Below are 14,144 nucleotides of genomic sequence, written 5' to 3'. Positions count from 1 at the left end.
GTAGGATAGAACTATAATTCTCATTAAAAATATACTGATAATAATAAAGTAACTAAACGCTTTATTAAAATTCCCAATCTTAGTTACTTTAGGAAAATGTGAAATTGATGCTAATCCATGAAAATTTCACTTTGCACCTTACCAAGTCGTTGATGGAGCGTGGGTGGTTAACCAACACATTAACTTGGACTAGTAAGGGTGGCTCGATGTTTATCATAAGATCAATGGAGCATGTGTGCTAAACCGACACATTGATTGGGTGATAAAATCGAGAGTAGCAAGCACAGTTTGGATGTTTATTCACACCTTGTTTGTGATCCTCGGTATCCCAGTCACAAACCTGGACAACATAATCGAGATTTAAACATGCCATTGAATTGTCTAATGAATCTCAAACGATCTAGGAATTTCAATCCAATTAAAAAATTAATAACAATTTCGTTTTTCATGGTGGAAATTGGTAATCGTCGTTTACCTGTCTTCAAATATTTTGCAAGTTGGATTACGGAATCCCTCTTCCAATTTGTAAAATATTGTGTTGGGTCCTAGCCTTAATATTAATTTTTGTGTGCTATATTAAGGACTCTTTATCTAATTTAAACTTTGTCTTTCTTTCTTTTCAGATGTCTTCCAACACTGCTTCTGGCTCAAACCTTACTGGATCCTTCTCTCTCATAGACTTGTGTGGGAGAGTCATCTTTGATGGTTCCAACTTCAATGATTGGATTAGGAACATCAGGACGGTCACGCGCTATGAGGAGAAGGAATATGTCCTTGACAAGGAGCTTAAGGAAATCTATGAGTCTTCTGCTACTCATGAGGAGATCGCTGACTTTAGGACTCATGAGAAGGATGCCACCAAGGTGTCTTGTATCATGTTGGCCACCATGACAGCTGAACTCCAAAAGTCCTATGAGGACTTCTACCCTTTTGAGATGCACCAGGACCTGATGGAAAGATACCATCAGAGTGCTCGTCAAGAGAGGTATGAAACCATCTCTTCCATGATCACAACAAGGATAAAGGATGGTGAACCCATCACGGGCCACTTGTAGAAAATTCAAAGGTTTGTTGACGGATTGCTAAAGTTGAATGTGAACTTCCTTGAGGAGCTGGCTATATATATCATTCTACACTCCTTACCTCCATGTTATAATCAGTTCCGCATGACCTATCATATGAACAAGGAGGAGGTCACACTTAGCAAACTTCAAGGGCTTTTGAGGACTGCCGAAAGTGGTCTCAAAGGTAAAAATGTTGTTTCTACTCCTACCGCAACTGCCCCTATTCTGGAAATTGGGCAAGGGAAAGGGGAGAAGAGGAAGGCTCCCTCAAAGAGCCGCAAGGGAAAGTCTCCTGATCGATCCTCTTTAGGTGGGACCAAGGCTGGTTTTGCTGCTCCCTCTTCTGTTCCTAAGGAAGCAGAGTGTTTCTACTGTCACGAGAAAGGGGACTGGATGCGAAGCTGCCCCAAATACTTGCAGGATGTCAAGGATGGGAAGGTTAAACCTACCCATGCAGGTATTTATACTATTCTATCTAAAAACTCATGACATTCTAACTCTTTTCTTCTTGACACAGGTTGTGGATTTCACATTTGTTCTGATGTGCAAGGCCTAAAAAGAAGTAAGGATGTGGAGCACGGGAAGATAAACTTGATCATGGGGAATCGGAAGGTTTCACCTGTCACCAAGATTGGATTTTACTCTTTATTGCTTAGTAGTGGGTTAGAAATAGATTTGAATAATTGTTGCTACTCGTTTGAAATGTCAAGAAATATTATTTCCTTTCATGGTTTGTACAAGCAAGGGTTTGGTTCTTCATTTGGTAATGAAATTGGTGCTATTATTGTTTATTATAATGGTGTTTTTTATTTTAAAGCATTGCCTTGTAATGGTGTATATGAAACTGTGATGGTTGTAGACAACTTAGGAAATAATGTATTGCATATTGATTCTTCCAATGAATTGGATAAAGCATGCTTGTGGCATTGTCGTCTTAGACATGTCAGCAAGAAGCACATAGGCCAACTCCACAAGGCTGGTGTTTTGGAATCATTCGACTTAAGGTCGGATGAAACTTGCGAATCTTGCTTACTTGGAAATATGACTAAGTCACCCTTCACTGGTACTTGTGAAAGGGGTGAAGGTTTGTTGGATCTAATACACACCAATGGGTGTGGGCCCTTCAGAACCACCACAATGGATGCTAACCACTTTTATGTGACTTTTACTGATGATTGCAGTAGATATGGCTATGTCTACTTAATCAAGCATAAGTCAGAAACATTTGAGAAATTCAAAGAGTTTAAACAAGAAATGGAGAATCAGCTGGGTAGGAAGATAAAGATGCTCCAATCCGATCAGGGTGGTGAGTATCTTAGTATCGACTTCCTTTACTATATTAAGGAATGTGGAATTTTTTTCATAGTTGACGCCACCAAGGACACCACAGCTTAATGGTGTGGCTGAGAGGCGCAACCGAACCTTGTTGGACATGGTTCGTTCCATGATGAGTCGAGCTTCATTACATATCTCATTCTGGGGGTATTCCTTAGAGACTGCCGCCCATATCCTTAATCTAGTCCCTACCAAAAAGGTTGCCAAAACACCTCACGAGATGTGGACTGGGAAGGTTCCCACATTAGACCACATCAAGGTTTGGGGTTACGAGGCTTTCGTGAGACGCGAGACTCATGACAAGCTTGAACCTCAAAGTGAGCGGTGTATTTTCATTGGCTACCCACGGAAATCCTTTGGTTATCTCTTCTATAGACCGAGTGACAATGTTGTCTTCGTTGCAAGGAGAGGAGTCTTGAGAAAGAGAGAGAGAGAGAGAGAGAGAGAGAGAGAGCTCATAGTCCAAGGAGACAGTGGGAGGCAAATTGACCTTGAAGAACTTCAAGATTCGAGTCGTTAAGGAACCTCAAACACCAGCGATCAACCTGAGGAGGAAACTCATGTTGAGCCAATTGACGAGTTTGTACCTCTGAGGCGTTCCAGTAGAGTTAGAGTTCCACCTGAGTTTTATGGCTTCCATATTACTACAGAAGGTGATACACTTATCAGTGATAGCACACTCGTAAATTTGGATGAACCTAACAACTACAATGAAGCCATCGTAGGCCCCGGGTCTGCTAAATGTAAAGACGCTATGGACAGCGAGATTCAGTCCATGTATGATAATCAAGTTTGGAACTTGGTTGACAATGTACCGGGTCGTAAGACAGTCGGTTGCAAATGGATCTTCAAGAAGAAGACCGACATGGATGGAAAGGTACACACTTATAAGGCACGACTGGTTGCGAAGTGCTTTACTCAAACTCTTGGAGTTGACTATGTTGAGACCTTCTCAACAGTAGCAAAGATTAAGTCTATTAGGGTTATGCTAGCCATTGTTGCATTTCATGATTATGAAATATGGCAAATGGATGTCAAAACCACTTTCCTTAATGGAAAGTTGGCTGAGGATGTTTACATGAGTCAACCAGAGGGTTTTGTCGATGCAAAGTACCCTAATAGAGTGTGTAAGCTTGAGAAATCCATTTAAGGATTGAAACAAGCATCTCGTAGATGGAATCTTTTTTTCGATGAGAAAGTCAAAGAGTTTGGGTTTTCGAGAAGTGAGGATGAGTCATGTGTATTTGTAAAAGCTAGTAGGAGCATAGTTAGCTTTCTGGTATTGTTTGTGGATGACATACTACTCATAGGAAATGACATCCCAACCTTGCAGGAGGTTAAGTCTTGGCTTGGGAAGTGTTTTGCTATGAAGGACCTCGGAGAAGCTACCTATATTCTTGGGATAAGGATATTGAGAGACAAGATTAAGACACTAATTGGACTTAGTCAAAGTACCTACTTGGATAAGGTGTTGAAAAGATTCAACATGCAAGATTCCAAGAAAGGTGACTTACTGATCCAAAGAATGCCAAACTGAGTAAAGCTCAAAGTCCGAGTACAGAGGCTGAGATAGTTGAGATGAGTCGAATGTCATATGCTTCCGCTGTTGGCTCGATCATGTATGATATGAATTGTACTCGCCCTGATGTGGCCTTTGCTTTGAGCATGGTCATCAGATATTAAGGGAATCCGAGCAAGGCTCACTGGACTGTAGTAAAGAACATTCTCAAATACATGCGGAGGACTAAGGACTGGGTCCGGCTGGGAGTTTACCCTGAATGGAGGAGCAATAACTTGGAAAATATCCAAGTAGGAGACAGTGGCTAATTCAACTTGCGAATCATAGTACATAGCAACAAGCGAGGCAGCGAAGAAGGCAATATGGATAAATAACTTCATTGGAGACCTTGGAGTTGTACCAGCTATAAAGGAGCCTATGGAGATTTTCTATGACAACGAGAGTGCAGTCGCATTAGCCAAGGAACCAAGGGATCATGGAAGATCCAGGCACATCGACAGAAAATACCACTTCATAAGACATCGAATTGAAGAAGACTCCTCGTAGAAAATAGGGTATCGTCTGATGAGAACCCATCAGATCCCTTCATGAAGGCACTGAGTAGGGTTAAGCATCTACAGCATGCGAGGCACATCGGGCTGAAGGACGATATTAGTTTTAAGGATTAGATAGCTTTCGAAACTTATAATTGTTGAAATGTAATTGACATTTGATGATAAATAAAAGGTGCTTTTTATTTATAAGTAAAGTAAATATCTTGTGTCGATCATTTACTTTTGTTTCACTTTTCATGTTTTGACTTCCAGAATAATTATATTATTCAAACTATCCACAGTCGATCATACGTTGGAAGTAGGTATTGAGGCAAGACTATCATGAATTTGGCTTGTAGATTTGTCTGAATTGTTTTAGACATAGCAAAGTTTGCTGCAATATTCATGAGTGCTCATAAGGTTTGAGTATTAGATTAAACCCACACTCACTTGTATCACTTCATGGAATTTATCTCGAGTGATTGTGAGATGATAATATCATTTAAGTCTTCAAACCAAGAGATATGAGTTGTTGACTATGAGTTGGTTGTGCGTTGACATTATGAAAACGCTTCAGTAACTTGATGCTATAAAACGTGTTGGTGTGTACAATTTGATGAGTAGATAGTACAAGCATATGAGTCGAAGTTTATCTATTCCTTTTAGTCCTTAGAGGATTAAAAGCAATATATTGGGCCACTTGATGATTTTGTTTTGACTTATGTGCCGAGCCCGGTCAGAACTAAATTGATGTGTTCGATTAAGTTCTATATCAAACAAATCAAAGATCGAGAAACAAACTGGTGGACAATAATTATGACATTGTTCCATGTATTTGTCTGGCTGATATCTTGAGAATAGAGGATTATATGATCACTTATCTAAAATGGAGCATCTCAGTTCGACAGAGGCTTTTAAGTGCTACGATTTCTAGTCAATGTTTTAAGTCGCACTTGTAGTTATGGTTATTAGACTTATCCAAGTGGGAGACTATTGGATTTAGTATCTAAGGCCATAACTATAATTGGTATGTACTTGACCCGAGAGTAGCATGGTCCATTTGGGTTGCATGGCACCAGAATAATTTGTCAGGATGGACTTTTGAGAAGAGGATATTCATGATTTATTAATATATTATAAGTTCTAGTATATTAATATGAAATCATATTATTTAATTAGTACTGATCAAGAATTAATTTCGAATTAATTTTGTGATCAAAAGAGACTAATTAAGTATAAGGGGTTGATTTCGTAAATCATTAATTCTTATCGAGTGGGACAATGATCCATGATTCCTTATGTTGGGCTAAACCCATGTGACAACCCATTGATCATACATGGAGGTTTAAACCCATGGAGTATAAGGAATATGGAAGGTCATGCACATTAGGGTTTACATGGTGTAACCCTAGTTTTGCCACACAATATAAGAACTCCCTTGGATCCTAAGATTGGCACCTAAGTGATCTTAGAAGAGTGCTAGTCGAATTTGTGAATCGGGTAATCCTCTCTCAAGTTCTCCATTTTCGGTGGTGTTGTTTGAAGCATTTGAGGCGTCACATTTGGGGTGCTAGGCTCTTAAAGGTCCAAGAAATCAAGCTACAAGAAAAGGTATGTGTTCTAACTAGATTTTTGTTATACAAGTACCCATGATTGTATGTTAGTTAGGGTAATACTTTGGAAAATCATTTTGCATGTATAATTAGAGAAAACATAGATCCAAAGCATTGAGGGTTGTATGTGCACCTTAAGGTTGTTAGGATGCTCAAAACCCTTAAGATCTAATTAAAATTGACTATGCATGTGAGTTCTATGAGTTCTCAATTGTTTGCATAAAGGCAAAGCACCTTGATTAATGAAAGTTCATTAAACAAGGGTGAGATTCTTAACAACTTTGAAGTCATGGTAGGCCCTTGTGCTACAAAGTGGAAAGAAATTAAGATTGAATAAGTTTTTTCCATATGAGTTTGAATCTGCCATAGACCTTATCTAATGATAATGGTTGGAAATGACAGTTTCACATGGATAGGAATACATACACCATAAAATCTAAGTGACATAAGGTTTCTCTCAAATTCATGAAAATGATTGTGTGAGGAAACGCTTTCACTTAGTATATTTTAAGGAGATAACAGTTGTGTTAATTGCATTCTCAAATTCGATTATGATTATGACATCCCTCTTTATAGTTCGAATTATGAGAAATGGCAAATAGTTTGAACATTCAGAACTTATTGTTGTAAGTTTGGAATAGTTTAGACACACATATGAGCTTTCTAATAAAAGGTGTATGAGCTTAGATAAAGGCTTATTGAAGCATCTCGTATTAGAAATCTGAACTTTCGTAAGAAAATCAATAAGTATTGATTTCTAGAAGTCCATCTGATTTCAGGATACATGTCAAAGCTAGTGGGAGCATAAGTGTTATGATAGTAAGAATATAATTATCATGATAGTGGGAGCATGATTATTAAGTGAAGTGTTGCAAGTTAGCAATACTGGTTATAGGAAACAAAGGTTAAGAATTTGCAAAGTTGCAAAAAATTTGAAAAGTTGTTTCGCTATAGTAAGGGAGAGGATTCTTATACTTTATTTCGAAGCTAAAAGCTTAGATTGAAGTATTAATCAAATTTAGTCATGGATATATGAATACCATGTTGAAATATTTCAACATTGGAAATTCTATATGTTAAAATATTATAGCAAAAGACCGGTCAGGTATCATGCCTTTATGTAAGACATTATGAATCGTGTTCCATATGTTTCAGGTATAGGATCAATTGCATATGCTATAATATTCACCTGTTCTAATTTTCCAAATGCCTAGATCATTGAGAGGGAAAAGAGACCAGAACTGGTTATGACTGTAAGCCGTTAAACAACTGTCAAGGACAATCTGAGGTTTACCACGGATTGGTTGCTTGTGGATAGTAATCAATGGATCATATAGATATAATTCTGAATAGATAGGATTCTATTAAGAATAGCTAGTCATATGGCAATTATGGAAAGGTTTCCATAATGGGAGTTATATATATCAAGAATCTATGAGTAAGTTAGAAACTTTTATGCAAGAAGGATATTCAAAGGAATGTGCTTTGAATATGAGACTTTGTATCTATGGAATTGTCTTGTAACAAGTTGCAATGGAATGTTTTGTAATTAGCAAAATCTCTGTGACTTTTATACATAGTCGTTACAAAAGGATCACTACATATAAGCTTAGAATCTAACAGATTACAGTAAGTGGCAAGGACTTGGTATTCTTACACTTGCGATAAGGATTTGAAATTGTGAAATGAGTGTCATTAGAAATGTTTACAATTGATCTATTTCACAAATTAAGGACAATAGGTAAACATAGTGTGCATGCTTGGAGCATGGGATGACTATTGTTTTAATTCAAGTACTAAGTTGATTAGTCGAAACATTATACAATGAATAATGTGTAATCGATATGGTGATTAAATAAAAGGTGTTTTATTTATATTTAAAAGTTTTGAGACCATATTGGATTCGCTTATTCTTGTTTTCTACTTAGCATGTTTTGACTTCTTGAATAATAAGATTATCCAAACCATCTACAATCGATCATACTTTGGAAGTATTGAGACAAGACTGTCATGAATCTGACTGTAGATTGTCTAATGTGTTTAGACATAGTCAAGTTTGCTGCAGTGTTCATGATTACTCCTATAATAAAACTTGAGTATTGGATTAAACCCACGCTCATCTGAATTACTTCATGGATTTTATCACGAGTGATTAGTGAGACGATAATATCTTATATTCTTGAAACAGAGACATATAGTTGCAGTTTACAAGTCGGTTGCACATTGATAATATGTAAACGCGCCAGTAACTTGGTGTTATAAAACATATTATTGTGTGTGATTTGATGAGTAAATAGAGCAAACATATGAGTTGAAGTTTCTCCGTTCCTTTTACCCTTAGAGGGGTAAAAGCGATATCAGTGGGCCCCTCGATGATTTAGTGATGACAACCCTAAGCGCTTGTCCAAGCCTAGACTGATTTGATTGTTCAATTAGTTAGTCATCATAAATCGGAAATAGGGAAATAACACATGGACAGAGAGATTGATTACAATCCATGTCTCAGGTCCATACGATATCTAGAATAGAGGAATATATGATCCCTTATCTAATGGACGTTTCATTGACTACGTCATAGTTTGACAACGACTTTTAAGAGCTATGATTGCTAGTCGGTTTTAAGTCGTAATTGCAGTTATAGTTATTAGACTTATCTAAGTGGGAGACTGTTGGATTAGGTGTCTAAGCCCATAACTATAATTGGTATGTACTTGACCCGAGAGTAGCATGGTCCATTTTGGGTTGGATTCACCAGAACAATCTGATAGGATGGATATTTGAGAAAGAGGTTATTTGTGATTTACTAATATATTATAAGTATAATATATTAATTGTGAAATCATATTATTTAATTAGTATTGATTAAGAATTAATTTAGTGATAAAAAGAGACTAATTAAATTAACTGGGAATGAAGTAAATCAGTGATGCATATGGTTTGGGCTATTGATCTATGATGGGTTAAGTTTATGTAAGAATCCATGAAGAGTTAGTCTATATGAATTATGGATCATAAGCCTAAGTGTAAGAATTAGGGTTACATATGACTTGTGGATTCTACACTATATATATGTAACCCCTTGGCCTAAAGTTGGATATACTAGTGATCTTAGAGATACTATAGCCGATGTTGAGTGCCTCGTAACCTCATTCTCAAGTTCTCCAATTGTTGGTGGTGTGTTGTGGACCATTTGAGGCATCACACTTGAGGTGCTAAGTTCTAACTAGTTTTTTATGATTCAAATGTCAAAATGTATGCTAGTTGTAGGCTTCATGATTTGGATAACTTTGTTGCATGTATAACTAGAGAAAACTTAGATCCAAAGCATTAGGGATGTATATGCACCAAAGGGATGTTAGATCACATAAAATCCAACAAGGAGAACGAGACAGTTCCTTATAAGGGGTGTGGATACCTTCCTTATCACAACGCATTTTAAAGTCGTGAGAGGTTAGCCTAGGAGTATTTGGATTTGAAACAGGGGGACAAAGTTGGTGATAGAGATCATTAAGATGTTCACATAGAGAGCCATGTTTTCTACTGAGTTTGATGCTTCTGAGTAGGCTCAGATGACCGGTTACTTGAGCATGCTCAACACGGAGATCATACAGTTTGTATCCACCCAACGCTATGGTTCTTTGTTGGAGTTGCAGGAGACCGCCAGGCGGCGTGAGATTGAGATGGAGCTTTAGACGATAGAGCAGATACTAGCTTTGGCGCAGTCGTCGCCCGCGCTGAAGTGGTTCAAGGCCGCCAGTAGGGCCCATCATATATCTCCAAGATTTGTTACCATTGCAACCAAGTTAACCATGCCAAGGCCAACTGCCCCTCACTTGCTGCTAGGCCGGTGCAGGCTCCAGCATCGGCTACTTTGAAGATCAAAGATTGGAGTCATGGAAGGATAGATCCCCCAAGGGCTCGACTTCGCACTTTTTCAACTCATTTTCCAGGAGTCTAGAGCAAGAGGTGAGCATGCAAAACAACAACCACGATGTGTACCTTTGGATAGATTCCCAACCGACCTGTTTCAAAACCGGGTTGCTATTTATTTATATAATCTTCGTGGGGGTCTTAACTACATTGGGAAATCAGTGGACATGATATACTCTCATTTCCACATCGAGTGCCAACCCAACATGCCTCCTCAATTGCCTTATATACTTACTTAGGAAGAAGTATGGGCGGATTAAAGATTTGGAGCAAGGACTAGCAAAGCTCGTGGAGATGAGGATGACGAATGACTATCCTTTTTAGTTTTAGTTTTGGTTTAATTTGTTTTTATTTTTTTGTTTATTTTTCTTTTGGTGTGTTTTATTTATTGTTGGTTTCTTTTCTTTTAAACATGTAACCAAATGATGTTTATGTTTTTTTCCTTGTTTTAAACCCAAGCTTTCTGTTTATTTTTGTTGATCACAAAATTTATTGTTAGAAAAAGTTGTGAGAGTCTAAAAGTTTACAATTGAATAACACAACTTTTGATAAGTGTGGGGTGCCATTCGAGCGAGGAAGAGAGTTAGAGAGAATTACAGAAGAAAAATAGGTTTTTGAAATGGGATTTCAACCATTAAGAAGTGAAATGAAGATTTACCATAAAATGGATCTTGGCACCACCTGATTTTGTGAAGTTCTGACGTAACCATTCTGATGTCACGTCATGAAGATCCCTTATATCACGATCCCCAATTTGTTGATTTCATTGACACAACGTGGTGATTACACTGTCACATCGTGATGCACCAGATAATCACGATTCTCATGCTTTTACACTGTCACATCGTGATGCACCAGATAATCCGACACATTTACGATTAGCAACAGGAGTCTGGTTCCAACAATTATCGAGATGTTCAAACTTTCCTAACACAATCAGATTTGATCTCGCCACTACTACCCCATGAGAGTCTGTTCATTTTTCTCCCTTTTATTTGATTTTTTTATGTGCTTTTAATTGTTGTATGCTTACAATGAGGGAATTTTATGAATTAAGTGTCGAGTATGGGGTCGAAAAAATATTTTCATGCATAAAAGTAATTAGAAAAATGCTAGAAATTTAAAAATAATTTTATTATATAGGCTTGCAAAAATAGTCTAATAAAAATAGTCATTTTGAATTTTTGGATATTATTGCATTTGGGCTAGTTTTCTAGTGTTATGCGGGATGATTCAATGCTAACTCAAATAATTTAGTTGAGCCAATATGTTATAGTGTATTTGCGGCATCCTGGTCTTAGTGAAATCGTGAAACAAAAACACAATCTTGTGTAGTTTGAGGGGAATAAAAAGTTTAGCATCGTGTGCCTGAAATGTATTTCGGAAAACTTATGTAGTCACTATACTTTAGACTAATACCTTTAACAAATAAAGGTTGTAGTTAAGTTCTCTTACTTAAGCATATGTTTTTCTTTGAGGTTTTTAGTTTTGAGTGAAAAAAGTGAGTTGTGAATGATGAAAAAAAGAAAAAGAAAAAAAAAATAGAAAAGAAAAAAAAAAGTTGTCAAAGTTTATTGAGTGAATAAGAGCTTAGAAAGTACTAAAGAATCATGAAGAAAAGTTCAAAAGCTACATATATTGAAGATTCAAGTTGAAATTCAGATTTTTCGCCAATATCTTCGTCAAAATCAACAATTTATGTAATCTTATCAGGTACATTATTTCGTAGATGCAACCTTTTGTTATTATATGTTTTATTGAGCTGCTCATTCCTCTCTGAGCATTAAGGACAATGCATCATTTTAAGCTTGGGGATGGGGGTTCATGTGAAAGCTTTGTATTTAAAAAAAAATTATTTTTTTTTTCAGTTTTTTCAGTTAAAATTTTCAATTTTATTTTATGCTTCTTGTTTTCTTTTTTGCATTGTATTTGCATATAAAATAATTCGAAAACTCCAAAAATAATTGTATTTTCTGTTTTTATGTATTATAAAAAATCCAAAAATATTTTAGTTTTAGTTTTTAGTTTATTTTCAACATATAATAAAAAAATCAAAAAAAAAACATGATAAAAGGCTATTTTTTTATATTCGATAACTCTGTAAAGATAGAAAATGAAAGTCCAAAGCGACCATATCGATAATGGTAAGTTTATTAATAGTTCTCATAACTAGGGGTTGTAAAACATCCTGAGCCGAGACGCTAATTGTAGATAATAAAAAGAATTATATATCGAATTACTGCGTGAGTTGGGATAAAGCATGTTCATAACTAATTGCTTTTGAATGTTTAACAAGAAACTTGCTTGACAAGTCTAGAGCCACCGAACACAAACCTATTTGTTGACACGCGTTACCTTTGCGGTAACAGGGAGCCTTATATCAGATTCACACAGTTAAAAAGAAATGAAGGGTACGAGTTGTCATATCTGATACCCAAGTCAAAGTTTAAGCACTTAATCGAAGAAATCTCAAGAAGTTCAAGAAGACGATGGAAGAACTCAAAGCCGAAGGTAAAGATACAAATAATCAAGTTCATTAATTCAAAGGCGGCCTCAAAGTCAAATATGGTGTGAATCAAGAACTATGTGATATGATATTTTTTGCTCTATGAAAAGTGAGACCATAGGAACCGGGCCCCTACGGGTGGTCCCACTGCTTCAGCAAAAGCTGATTTGATGTAATGGGTTCTAAAGGATAAGTCGAGTCTGGTTCTTAATTATTTAGTCTTGATGATATAAAATTCTAAAACATGATAAAAGTTATAATTGGTTTATTGGTTTGCATTGTCAAACTTTTTCCTGACTTTAGGAATGTATGAAAGATGGAAGGTATTGTGATGATCGTTGATATTGCCCTATTTATATACATATTTAGGCATTATTTTAATGCATTTAAGCTATATTTTGGTAAAATGCAAAGATATTTGATACTTATAATGTTAAATTATAACGTGAAACCAAAAAGGACACTCTTGAAGAAAAAGGATTCAAATCGAAAAAAGTTGGATACTTGGAGGATTGGAGTTGAAACTAGGAGCTTAAGGAAGAAGACATCGAGTATTTTACATTTCCTACGATGTGAAGCTACAAATATCACGACATGGAATTTAGAAGATTCTCGATTCCTTGCATGAAAAACAGTGTCACGACGTGACCATGTGTCCTTAGATGATTCCTATACGGTGAAGTATAGTTTCCTTAGCGCATACAATATATACACTGTTTTCACTTTGTGACACCCTAATGGTCACAAGATGAAGACTGATTTGATGGAAACTATAAATACCAAGCATTATATCGACTTTAGAGAGATCTAGACGACTTCTGGACAGAAACCCATAATTATAAAGAGTAAAAAAACCTTCTTAGAACCTTTGGAAGGAAGGAGATGATTGGATATCAATATATTGGCGCAAGGAAATCACATCATTCATTCGGTTTGCATAGATCTAATCATGTCTAGATTAGTTATCCGTGTTATTATGTGTTTCTTTAATGCAATTATGAGCTAAATCATTATACTTTTGTTTAGTAATGATGAACGCTTATACTATGTGTTAGTTTCTATTTTTCATGGATTTATGAAATTGGTTTAGCTTCTGTTTGAAATATCAAAGCCTATCATGTTAATAGTTTCAATCTTTGTTGCTTACATATTTAAGTTTTGTGTAGTTAAATGATCACTTTAATTGCATGAACTTGTTTACCTAGTTGTTTATGAATCTTAAATTGCTAGAGCTAGTAATTGACCAAATCCTAGAATAAGTAATAAATACAGTTACTTTAACTGTGTTAGATAGCATAATTGGATCATAATTGTGTTTTGCTTATTTTTCTAGACCATATAGATAATTAATCTTAGATTTATCATACATAACCCAATAATATTAATAATCAATTTCGTATCCACTTGTGTAAGACCATTGCATATTAGTTCATAAATTATTGAAAATGTTAGGAAATTGAATCAAGACTTCTAATAACGTTTATATTGGTAACCAACTGAAGATAAGCCAGGTATTGAAACTAACCACAAGAAAAAGGGTGATTTAAAGCTAAACGGAAGCGTCTTAATTATCATGATTTACAATTGTCTTCGTTATTTGCTTGCTTAGTTTTCAGCTGTTTAGTAATTTAAGTTAATCCGAAC

The sequence above is a fragment of the Lactuca sativa genome, chromosome 1 (genome assembly GCF_002870075.4).
Source record: "Lactuca sativa cultivar Salinas chromosome 1, Lsat_Salinas_v11, whole genome shotgun sequence".
NCBI classification, from domain to species: Eukaryota; Viridiplantae; Streptophyta; class Magnoliopsida; order Asterales; family Asteraceae; genus Lactuca; species Lactuca sativa.
The sequence above is the reverse complement of the archived record's forward strand: the minus strand, read 5'-3'. Positions refer to the sequence as shown.